At 37.7% G+C, this 12,141-nt stretch overlaps 1 protein-coding gene across 2 annotated transcripts in view; it reads left to right on the top strand.

Annotated features, from left to right (window-relative positions):
- The window catches only part of NRG3 (neuregulin 3), a 408,983-nt gene that overhangs the window by 170,326 nt on the left and 226,516 nt on the right, over window positions 1–12,141 (top strand). The window lies entirely within an intron of this gene.

Below are 12,141 nucleotides of genomic sequence, written 5' to 3'. Positions count from 1 at the left end.
TCCCTTTCATCCAGCTCCCATGAACACATAGGATCTCCTATGATCTATCATTGCACTGCATTCAGAAAGTGCCTTCCATCCCAACCAGCCACTTGGAGTTGTTACCCCTGAACGGTTTATTTAAGAGTCATGAGCTGCTTGTTTCTAAGGCAATTTCTAAGCAAATCTTTGTCTTTTTCTTCTTCATTTGTCTAGAGTTGAATGAAATGTGAGGTTTAGGCTTCTCTTTCTGTGTTGAATTTATTTATATTTATATAATATACACAAATACACCCTCCCCCACACACACATCCATATATATATTCAAAGGAAAAGTTCAGATTTTAACAAAAATAATTATTTTAAAAATAGAAGAAAGTTCAGGAAAAGGATGAAGTACAAATGCAGAGGCAAGAATAGAGAAAGAAAGATAGAAAAAGAATGACTTCTCACTTACCTTGGTATAGATATGTCAGACAAAGATCTCAAAATTATTCATTTATTGTTCAAGCCTCTAGACAGGAATCTAATAAGTAAATCTAGATAAGGTTCAATGGCTTTCAAGGAGGATTGGACTTCATCCTTTTGTGACTACGTAGAGAATTGAAATGGATTCCCTGTTTGAGTCCTTCCCTGGTTCTGCCAGTCTCTCTTCTACAGATATAGTTAAAGAATAAATACCAAAGTCTTAGTCTCATAACATTGCTCTACTTTATTTCCATAGTCTCATATAATTCCAATCCTCAAATCAATTTTTCATTTCTTTCAGTTTCTTGCAAAAAGTCCAAAAGTGGTTTCCATGTAAAAATAAAATTCGTCAGTCTTTTCTTTCAACAAAGCTGTGAATTTCTCCATCTCTGTCAATCTCACCAGCTTCACCCTCCATGCTTCCATTGTTGGTCCATGCAATTGTTAAGCAATTTTTTTTTCCTTTTCCTTTTGATTAGAGTTGGATGAAGTAGGAGCTACAAGCTTTCCCTCTATTGAAACTGTAACCATCTTATAAATGTTAAAATCAAGGAACAAAGATGTGTTGTACACAGCTACTTTAGGTAGACCTTTATTGGGAAGGGAAAAAAATAAAGCAAATAGGTCTTCACCCAAATGTTTTTTGTTTTTTTTTACAAAATATTGGTTTTAGAAGAAAAATAATTCACTTGCTGGTAATAATGATAATCATTGAGAGCCATTTTGATCTAGTGGCTAAGGCATCAGGCTAGAGGCAAAGAGATGGCGAGTTCTAAATCCTGCTTTTAGCCATGAACGTGATGGTGACTTTGAACCAATCACCAGGAGACAGTGAGTTCTAATCCCATGAAAGCATGAAAGTCTGCTGGGTGACATTGAGCCAATAGTGGAAGATTATAAGTTCTAGTCCTGCTTTAGGCATGAAAGTCTGTTGGGTAACATTGAGTGAATACTAGGAGATGGTGAGTTCTAGTCCCACCTTAGGCACAAAAGCCAACTGAATGACCTTAGGCCAATTACCAGGAGATAGTGAGCTCTATCAAGAGCTGTGGTAAGAATGCACTCTTGCCAAATGTCAACAGTTCGATTCTCACCAGACTCAAGGTTGACTCAGCCTTCCATCCTTCCGAGATTGGTAAAATGAGGACCCAGATTGTTGGGGGTAAGAAGCTTACTCTGTAAACCCCTGAGAGAGGGCTGTAAAGCACTGGGAAGTAGTATATAAATCTAAATGCTATTGCTGTTACTATGAAAGTCAGATGGGTGTCTTTGGGCCAGCCCTCTCTCTTAGCCCAATCCATCTCACAATGTTGTTGTTATGGGGAAAATGGGAGGAAGAAAGTGTGTTGGATATGTTCGCTACTTGAATTATTTGTAAAAATCATAAAGGTAGGATACAAATAAGTAAATAAATAAAAGTAACATAAGAAGAAACCACATGTGGTTGGAAAAAATGACAAAGAAGCACATAGACTTGAAACCGGAGCTTTTTTTATTGGGAATCTTACCAGATGTCTATAGTAAAGAGTTGAAATATTTGATTGTAAATGTACTGACTGCGGCTAGGATTGTATTTGCAAAAAATTGGAAAAATGAGAAAATTCCATTGCAGGAAGAAGTTATAAAGAAAATATTGGAATGTGCTGAGATGAGTAGATTGACTTTTGAAATCAGAGAGCAAGAAGATAAACAATTTTATATAGTTTGGGATCTTTTCTATCAATGGTTGAATGATGAAATACAAAAATAGAAATGTTAGACAATAAGGAATAATATTGATTTTATTTTTCTTTTCTCTTTTTTGGTACTGGATATTATATTTATATAATAGTTTTCTGTTTCCTTTTTTTCTCTTATTTAGGATAGAATTGGCACGATTATATGATTTGTTTTAGAATAAATTACTTAAAATATAGTTATCTCACAAAGGCATGATCGAACAAAAGTTTAGTCAAATTTCTTTTTTTAATAGTGATATTATGATTTATAAGTTTGTATTGACAATAAGAGTTATTATACAAGGTAATTGTAATTGTGACTATGAGAGGAGTGCACAAAACTGATGAACCAACCGACTCACTGTTTGTATATAAATATGGGGGAGCTGATGTTTTTATGTTTTGTCTGTTTGTTTGTATGTCAAAAAACAATAAAAAACTTAAAAAAAAAAAAGAAGAAACCACCTGCTTTATAGTGATTAAAATAAATTAAACCGGAGCCAGAATGAAGACGAAAAGCAAGGGCCAACCTGGGAAAAACTGCCAGTCAGAATAAAAGTTTCTTGAATTATTAGATACTGTTCAGAATGTTTACAGAATGATTTCCCTAGCAAACAGAGGCAGAATTGAGCCGTAAAGACATGTAAGCAGAAATGCTGGGAGCTGAATTCAATCCTGCGGCTGCAAGGAGAACCTACAAACTGAGCAGTTTGTGAAAAAATATTTATTTTGAAGGGTATTCATATTTATTCATATTTATTTTGAAGGGTAAACATCAGGAATGTATACTGCATCTGCCAAAGACGTCTTTGAGCTTCATTATTAACTTTTTCCCTCTGCAGGAGGGAAAAAAGTTGTTCTTTTTTCTTGAGAAATCCACCTAGAAATGAGCGTAACCATTGAAAGTATCCATAAGAATCCTCCAGATCTTTTTTAAATAATGCAAAAGCTTTTTCTTCCCCTTCCTGTCTTTTTTGGCTAAATTTACACATGCAGCAGAGTGAGATGGTCCAATGGGCTATTTTAGCAGGTGAAATGTGGTGGTGGGGTTTGGTTCAGGCTTATTTGTTTGTTTTAAGTGTTATTTCATATCATAAAGTTTTATTCCAGCCCTGGATTTTCATAAAGTTTTATTCTAGCGCTGGATTTTCTAGCTATGTCAATGTTCCAAGATATTTTCTGTTTTGTTTTGTTTTTTTAATTTGAGGTAATACGTATTGTGGGATTCATAATTTCACTCTATTTTGGCTGATTTAAATGAACTGTATAACATAGTCTTATTGGGCAGAAATGTATCAGTTACCAGAATCTCATGTCTCTTAAATCCAGATAATGAGTCTTGTCAATTGAAAACATCTGGAAATGTGAGGTTTTTTTCCCAGTCTCTAAACCTAAATTCCAATTTACAGGCACATTTTTTTCCGGACTAATTTTTGCAATGTTAAGGAGCTTAGTGAAGAAGATATTTGGGGAAAGCAATGACTTCTCTTTCTTTTTCTGGAGAAAACCGCAATATGGAGTCATGCCACAGCTAAACTAATGTGTTATTTTTTTCAAATTGCATATTTAACTAAGCTACTTTTTTGTGGGGAGAACCAGTTTGGGGTAGAGGTAAAGGCACCTCCAGCCAACAGGCCAAACAGCCTCCAACTCAACCTCCATCCAAGCCCAATGCTTGGGGGAAGACCCCCGGTTAAGGCTAAATGAGTAGAGATCTCAGATGGGAGGTTGCCCCAAAGGCCTGGGGTGACCATGGAGAAGGAGGGCATCTGGAGCAGCCCCACCTCTTATCTAACGTATTACAATGCCCAGGTACCTCAGGGAGAAACCGTCCTTGTTCTAAAGTAATGCTGTAGAAATGTTTTTGCTATTCTTTTTTTTTTTCCTTTTGGGATTCAGACATAAAAGAGCCAAACAGCCAATGAAAAGATAAAAGGAGTCAAAATAACTTTCTTTTTTCTTTTTTTCAAAAAGAGCATAAAATAAATGATGCACTGATATCCCTATATGAAGGTATTTTTTTTTTTACAACAATGCTGCTTGGTTCCATATTCCCAAATTATTAGGATGTCAGAATGATAGATACTTTGGTGAATAATAATTCTTTTGACATTCTCCCCAGGATGAGGGAATCAGCTGAGAGTTGGAATTACGTTATTTATCTCTATCTTTCGTTTCACGAAGCCCTCCACCCTGACCTACTTCTCTTGTCTTTCTAAAGTAAGAGAAAAATACAATGAGGTTATTATTTTTAGAAACACCCCCCCAGTTTAACACTTCTCTGGAATTCGATTGTGTGCCCAGGTACCTTTGAATGATAAGTAATACACGACAAGGGTGGAAATTTATAAACATTTATTTAAAAGTATGTTCCTTTCAGATCGGCAGGGCTTATTTATGAATAAAGCTGTCTATAATTATTCTAGAGAGGGAATGAGCTGTTTGCAATGGCTACTGTGCATGCAGTGTATATTATCCCCTCTAATCTCCACGGTATTTGATTTACTTATATATTCTTCAGGCATGTTATGATGTCTGCTTTGCATGCTCACTTTCCCATATTTGGGAAGCAAAAAGGTAAGGACAGAAACTCTAAAATCGCCAAAAAAACTAAAACATATTTACAGGTGATCCTTGACTTGTGACCACAGTTGAGCCCAAAATCTGCACTGCAAAGCAAGACAGTTATTAAATGAACTTCACCCCATTTTACGACCTTTCTTGCCGCTGTTGTTAAGCGAATTCCTGCATTATTTTAATTTAGTCACATGGTTGGTCAATGAAGGTCAGAAAAGGCGACATTGCAACCGTCATAAATACGAACCAGTTGCCAAGCCTCTTTTCCCAGTCCTGTTGTAATCTTGAACAATTACTAAATGAAGCTGTAAGTTGAGGAGTAGCTGTAATTATTTTTAGACTTAGGGATGCTCTAAATCTCCTCATACTCCCTTCAGTCCTTTTGACTATACTTGCATCATGGGGAAGATCAAAACAGCAAGAACAATATAAAATTTGGTCTGGTATCTTTCATGCCCTCTGGATATAAATGCAGAATTATGGATACTGCAATAGGAATCTACCAGGCCCGTTTATGGTGGGTTGTTTTGCAGTCTTTGAAAACTTGCTGAAATATGTATTTCCTGCATGTCGCCCCATCTAAACTAAGTTGCCATTTAGGAGAGAAGCTGACAATGGATTTAACTTCTACATCTTAATTGTTTATCTCTGTGATTTCTTTTCCTTCAGAGTTCCTACAGTTTTTCATTGCTTCTAACTTGGGGGAGGGAAAGGGTGAAAGATATATATTTTTATTACATTTAAGGGTGTAAGCAAGTTATATATTTTTTATAGATTTAAACTGGTACAGCCCTTTTCTCCCATATTTTTTTCCCCTGCAAAGCAAGCATTTTTTTTTTTTTTTTTTTTGGGGGGGGGGTCATTCAGAAAGTATCTTCAGCTGCAAGATATTCTTCAGAAGTTATCTGAAGCAGTTGGTAGGGAGGAAACAGCTGTTTTCCAAGAGATATTGATAAAGAAGTGTTATTGATAAGCATTAGGTAAGAAAAACAATGAAGGCCAATTCATATTGGTTCATGTTCTTATCTGCTAATGTCCTTTTCTAGTATTTTAACTTTGAGCAGATGTTGTAGAAATAGAGGCTCTAGGACAGGAGTCTCCAACTTGGCAAGTTTAAGCCTGGAAGACTTCAATTCCCAGAATTCCCCGGCCAGTTTTGTTGGAGACCCCTGTACTAGGACATAAAAAAGTACAATTGCCTTAGGTGCCTGATGTGTTGTGTTGCATTTTGTGAACTTCACTGTTTCAGTGACGATGATCCCAGTGGGATATGCTGTTGGTTGACGAGACAAAATTGATTATTCAGGTTTTATATTTCTTTTAGCTTTAGAAAAATATCAAAACTCTAGGGAGAAGTCATAGTGACAACAGCATAGTCTATATTGCTCTTGACTTAATGTTGTTGTTCAGTCACTGGGTCATGCCCAACTTTTTGCAACTCCATGGACCACAGCATGCCAGAAACCCCTGTCCTCCCCCACCTCCTGTAATTTGTCCAAATTCAGGTCTTTTGTATTTAACCATCCCCTCCTCTGCTGTCCCCTTCTCCTTTTGCCTCATATTTGAGCTTCATGACTTAATACCTTCTTACAATATTTCATAGGTAAGTGTTATCCATTCTCACTAGAATCGATTCCATTGCTGTTTCTCTTTTCCTACACCAGGTAGTACCTCTTGGTATCACAGAGTCCAGCAAACATGTTTCTGGGACCTTAAGCCCAAGTCAACTAGGTTTAAACATAATGCACAGTGAAGGGAGCTATGGGCACAGCTCATGGCTGAGAAGATAGCTGGTGATGTATTGAATGGAAGTGGGAGGGAACGTGTCCGTAAGAAGAATAATTAAACCAAGGTAACTCTGAGGGTTGCTTTCATAGTAAAATATCAAGGACATTAATATTGATAAAGAAACATGGCAGCCATCCAGTCTCACTACTCAATGTTAATGCTCATGGGTTATAAAATATTTACTTCCTTCTTTTTTTGAAAGCCAGAGCTTCAGGGTATATTCCCCATGTTTTGAATCTCTTAGCCATGAATTTTAAAGTGGCAGGTCTGCAAAACTTTGGGAAGAGAGAAGAGACAGGCAACTAAATTCATTCTCAGTGCACTTGGCCAACTAATTAAGAAGAAACAAAGCATCCCTTCCATTCCAGTTGGATTGGGGAGCAATAGTGATCCTTAGGTTATCCCTGATTGCAAAGCCAGCCTGCTATTTTCCTTAAGAGGTAAAACAAAATTAAGTAAACTTTGCAGCTCTAGGAAGTCCCAAAGGTGCTTTTTCCAAAAGGCAACTAGGAAATGTTGTTTGAAAATGTTTTGCTTCTCATCCAAGATGCTTCTTCCATCCTAACAGACAGGTGTGCTGACAGCCTTCAAAGACATCTAGCTATAGGAAGGTTTTTATACTAATGGATTAATATAAACTGATAATAAATAATAAATGTATTTATTCACTGTTTTAGCTCTGTTGTACACCACCCAGAATTCCTTGTGAGATGGATGGCTTTCTCTCTCTATATTGGCTAAAGAAATAAGTAAGAAAGAAAGATACTTAGGAAGATTTAGGTATGTCTCACTTTTATGTTGACGATTTGGAAATCATGGAAAGATATATTTGAGATGAAATTATACAGAATAATGGCTTAAAATGATGGGAGGTAAGAGCATCTATGAGAAAATGCAGAATATCAATAGGAACAATGCTATAAGAAAATGATTTTTCCCAGAATATGTTCCTTCATTTACTGAAAGCCTTATACAGATGAAACTCGTAAAATTAGAATAGCGTGCAAAAGTTCATTTATTTCAGTAATGCAATTTAAAAGGGGAAACTAATATATGAGATAGACTCATTATAAGCAAAGCAAGATAGTTCAAGCAGTGATGTGTCATAATTGAGATGATTATGGCTTACAGCTCATGAAAACCCCAAATCCACAATCTCAGAAAATTAGAATATTGGGAAAAGGTTCAATGTTCTAGGCTTAAAGTTTCCCACTCTTATCAGCTAATTAAGCCATAACACCTGCAAAGGGTTCCAGAGCCTTTAAATGGTCTCTCAGTCTGGTTCAGTAGGAATCACAATCATGGGAAAGACTGCTGATCTGACAGTTGTGCAGAAAACCATCACTGACACCCTCCATAAGGAGGAAAAGCCTCAAAAGGTAATTGCAAAAGAAGTTGGATGTTCCCAAAGCACTGTATCAAAGCACATTAATAGAAAGTTATGTGGAAGGGGAAAGTATGGGAAAAAAAGGTGCACAAGGAGAAGGGATGACCGCAGCCTGGAGAGGATTGTCAGGAAAAGGCCATTCAAAAGTGTTGGGGATCTTCACAAGGTGCATCAAGAGCCACCACACACACACGGATCCTGGACATGGGCTTCCAATGTTGTATTCCTCTTGTCAAGCCGCTCCTGAGCAATAAACGTCAGAAGCATCTTACCTGAGCTAAAGAAAAACAGAACTGGTCTGTTGTTCAGTGGTCCAAAGTCCTCTTTTCTGACGACAGCAACTTTTGCATCTCAGTTGGAAACCAAGGACCCAGAATCTGGAGGAAGAATGGAGAGGCACACACTGCAAGATGCTTGAAGTCCAGTGTGAAGTTTCCACAGTCTGTGTTGATTTGGAGAGCCATGTCATCTGCTGATGTTGGTCCACTGTGCTTCATTAAGTCCACGGTCAATGCAGTCATTTACCAGGAGATTTTGGAGCACTTCATGCTTCCTTCCACAGATGAGCTTTATGGGGATGCTGCCTTCATTTTCCAGTAGGACTTGGCACCTGCCCACACTGCCAAAAGCACCAAAACCTGGTTCAATGACCATGGGATTAATGTGCTTGATTGGCTAGCAAACTTGCCTGACCTCAACCCCATAGAGAATCTATGGGGCATTGCCAAGAAAAAGATGAGAGACGTGAGACCGAACAATGCAGAAGAGCTGAAGGCCACTATTGAAACATCCTTGTCTTCTATAACACCTCAGCAGTGCCACAGGCTGATAGCTTCCATGTCATGCCACATCGAGGCAGTAATTGCTGCAAAAGGGGCCCAAACCAAGTACTGAGTACATATGCATGCTTATACTTTTCAGAGGTCCAATATTGTTCTATGTACAATCCTTGTTTTATTGATTGTATGTAATATTCTAATTTTCTGAGATTGTGGATTTGGGATTTTCATGAGCTGTAAGCTATAATCATCACAATTTTGACAAGTCACAGCTTGAACTATCTTGCTTTGCATGTAATGAGTCTATCTCATATATTAGATTCACTTTTTAAGTTGCATTACTGAAATAAATGGACTTTTGCATGATATTCTAATTTTTCGAGTTTCACCTGTATACAACCTGTCAAAATAAAGATGTCCCAAGACAGCTTTCAAAGTATCTTTAATAATATTTAAAACCAATCCGTATTGCTAAAGCAACAGCTAACAATATCAATGATAAAAAAAAAATGTTTTGGAAGTGAATCCATCATTTTAACCAAAAATAGGTAGAAAACAAAAATGGAAATTGCCAAATGTGCTTTTCTGAAAGAATCATGCAAAAGGAGTTCACATTTGCAATGCCTTCTGCCTATATGTTGTGAAAGAAGGAAATATTTAAATATTTTCAAGAACATGGTAAAAATGTATTTCCTTCAATATTCCCGATTTTGTCCTTCGTCAGTCATGATACAGCATGGAAAAAAAGAGAAATAAAAATAGAGAAGGGTGCTTGTAGCCCTGAATGTGTATTTTTCACACATTTCACAGGTATGAAGTACAACTTATGTGCAAGGCAACATCCAAACCCCACATGAACTCTATATGAATAAGCCAACCACTATTACTAAGATTGGTGCAATTTTCCAGACTGTAGATGAAACTAGACAAAGTTATATTTCAGTTGAGTTTCTTCTTGTATTTCTGGGGGGAGGGGGGGTTACGAAGAAATTAAAGTTCTTAAGAATTGACCAAGGTGACAATGATATACATATACTAGGAATTTATATTTCAATCGCTTAATTAAAGTTATTATTTCTTTGTCCTAAAAGTGAGTTGATTTAATCAACCCAAGTGGCCAAAAAGAGGTTATGGTAAGACTTTAATTTACAACCATTGGTTTAAGGACTGTTCAAAGTTACAACGGCATGGGAAGGCGGGGAAGACTTATAAGTCACTAGTGTGACTTTTTCACTCTTATGCAGCATCCTTGTGGTCACAATTCAGATGCTTTTGCCACCTTCTGACCAGCAAAGTCAATGGGGGAAGCCAGATTTGTTTTACAAATGTATTACTAATTTAAGAACTGCAGTACAGGTAAAGTTGTATTGGGGTGATCAATGTGTCTTTTTGATTCGAATGTGATGCTTCTTCAGTTCCTCTTCTATGGATTTGGGCCATTTTGAACTTCATTAAGTAATTTGCATAGAGATGGATAAATAAATACAAGAGGAAATTGTTCGCATTTTTCTGTTGCTAAAAATGTGATCATTTGTATTCAGCGATAAGCTGATATGTTTGTGTCTCCAGTGGTAAATGCCACACATCTAAAACATGGGAAGTGTTATTACCTAGCTATATTTTCAGACCTGTGCTTTTTTTTCCCCTTGTGGCATTACATACCCTCTGTTTGTGTTAGCACAATTTTCTCCTTTAATGTTTGTTGCATATTGAAGGGGAAGACTGAGAACCAAGATTAATATTTATGGGATGAATAATGGAGATACGTCAGTCATTTAGTCTCAGGGATCAGTTCTTGTGTTGTGATTTAATATTTAAAATGTTAGTACGGTGGTGTGAATCATGTTTGAACCTCAAGTAGAAGAAAAAGGAATGTGAGGGTGACAATTGTAGCCTGGATTCCTATTGATATCAGTTAGAGCCAGTTTGGTCTTGTTGTTTAGGCACTAGAGAGAAACGGGAGACTAAGGGTGACATGATAGGAGTCTTCCAATATCTAAAGGGTTGCCCCCCGCCCCATAAAAAAAGGGGAAAGTTGACCTATTTTCCAAAACACCTGAAGGCCAAGCAGAAATTTCCTGACATTGAGGATAATTAATAAGTGGAATGACTTCCCTACAGAAGTTGTGAGTGCTTCATCACTGGAGGTTTTAGAGAAGAGACTGGAAAGCCATTTGTCTGGAATGGTATAGGATATTGGAATAGCAGTGGGGAAAAGTGGAGTAGTGAGTAGGAGTAGGGAGTAGAAGCTGCAAAGATTTCTATGTGTCTGTCTGTCTGTCTGTGTCTAGGGACCTGTGGTGTAGTTGGTTCTTTTGTGCTTGGAACCCACTAAACTGGGCCTAGTTAAAAGAACCCATGAGAAACTAGTGATAAAAGTGTGATATTCATTAAAAAAAGTGGAATATCCAAAACAGGATGGCAACCACACAAGTGGAATTGGCTTAAACTCAAGGAGTTTGTTGTTTATTCCATTATTTGCAACATTTATAGCCCTCCCATCTTACCTCAAGGTGACTCTGGGCGGCTAACAATAATAAAAGATTTAAAAAAAAACCCTATATAAATTAAAAACATAAAGAAGCTAGAGTGACCTAAGTTACAACAGAACTGAAAAAAAAGTGACTTATGACCGTTTTTCACCTTTCCAACCATTGCAGCATCCCCTGTGATCACGTGATCAAAATTCAGATGCTTGGCAACTGGCATGTACTTGTGACTGTTGCAGTGTCCTTGGGTCAGGGGATCCCCTTTGGTGACCTTCTGACAAGCAAAGTCAAAGGGGAAGCTATGCTAACAACTGTGTTACTAGCTTAGCAGCTGCAGTTGTCACAAAATGATTTGATTAACAACTGCCTCGTGTCAGCGTTCCAACCAGGGTGGCATTTACATTTTTTAACAACCGGTTCTGTGGGCATGGCTTAGTTGGTGGGCATGGTTTGGTGGTCATGTGACTGGGTGGACGTGACTTAGTGGTCATGTTATTGGCTGGGTGTGGCCAACTCAATATCACTCACATTGATGCGCGCATCTCCTCACCTGGCCTCTCATGACTGTGGGGATGTTGCATCCATCGTAAGTGTGAAAAATGGTCATGTCACTTTTTTCAGTGCCATTGTAACTTTGAATGGTCACTCCACGCAAGCAAAGCACCAGCAAAGGGGGGAAAAAAAACTCCAGAGAAGTTTCTGAGACGGGAAGTCTAGTCCTGCCAAGAATGTAATAAGGATTAACGGAGAGGCAGTTTCTGTAAGCAACACCAGAATGTTTCCTTCCTGCCTTCCTTACAGGATTAGGTCAGTAATTTCTTCTAACAACCGGTTCTCCGAACTGCTTAGAATGTTAACAACCAGTTCTAGCAAATAGGTGAAAACTGGTAGAATCCCACCCCTGGTTCCAACTAACCAACCCCAAACCAATAAATTTTGAGACAAACAATCCCTCA

This window comes from Pseudonaja textilis, chromosome 4 (assembly GCF_049901715.1).
Source record: "Pseudonaja textilis isolate UNSWEBS1 chromosome 4, rPseTex1.2, whole genome shotgun sequence".
NCBI lineage: Eukaryota > Metazoa > Chordata > Lepidosauria > Squamata > Elapidae > Pseudonaja > Pseudonaja textilis.
Note: the sequence above shows the minus strand (reverse complement) of the source record. Positions and strands in the feature narration are given on the sequence as shown.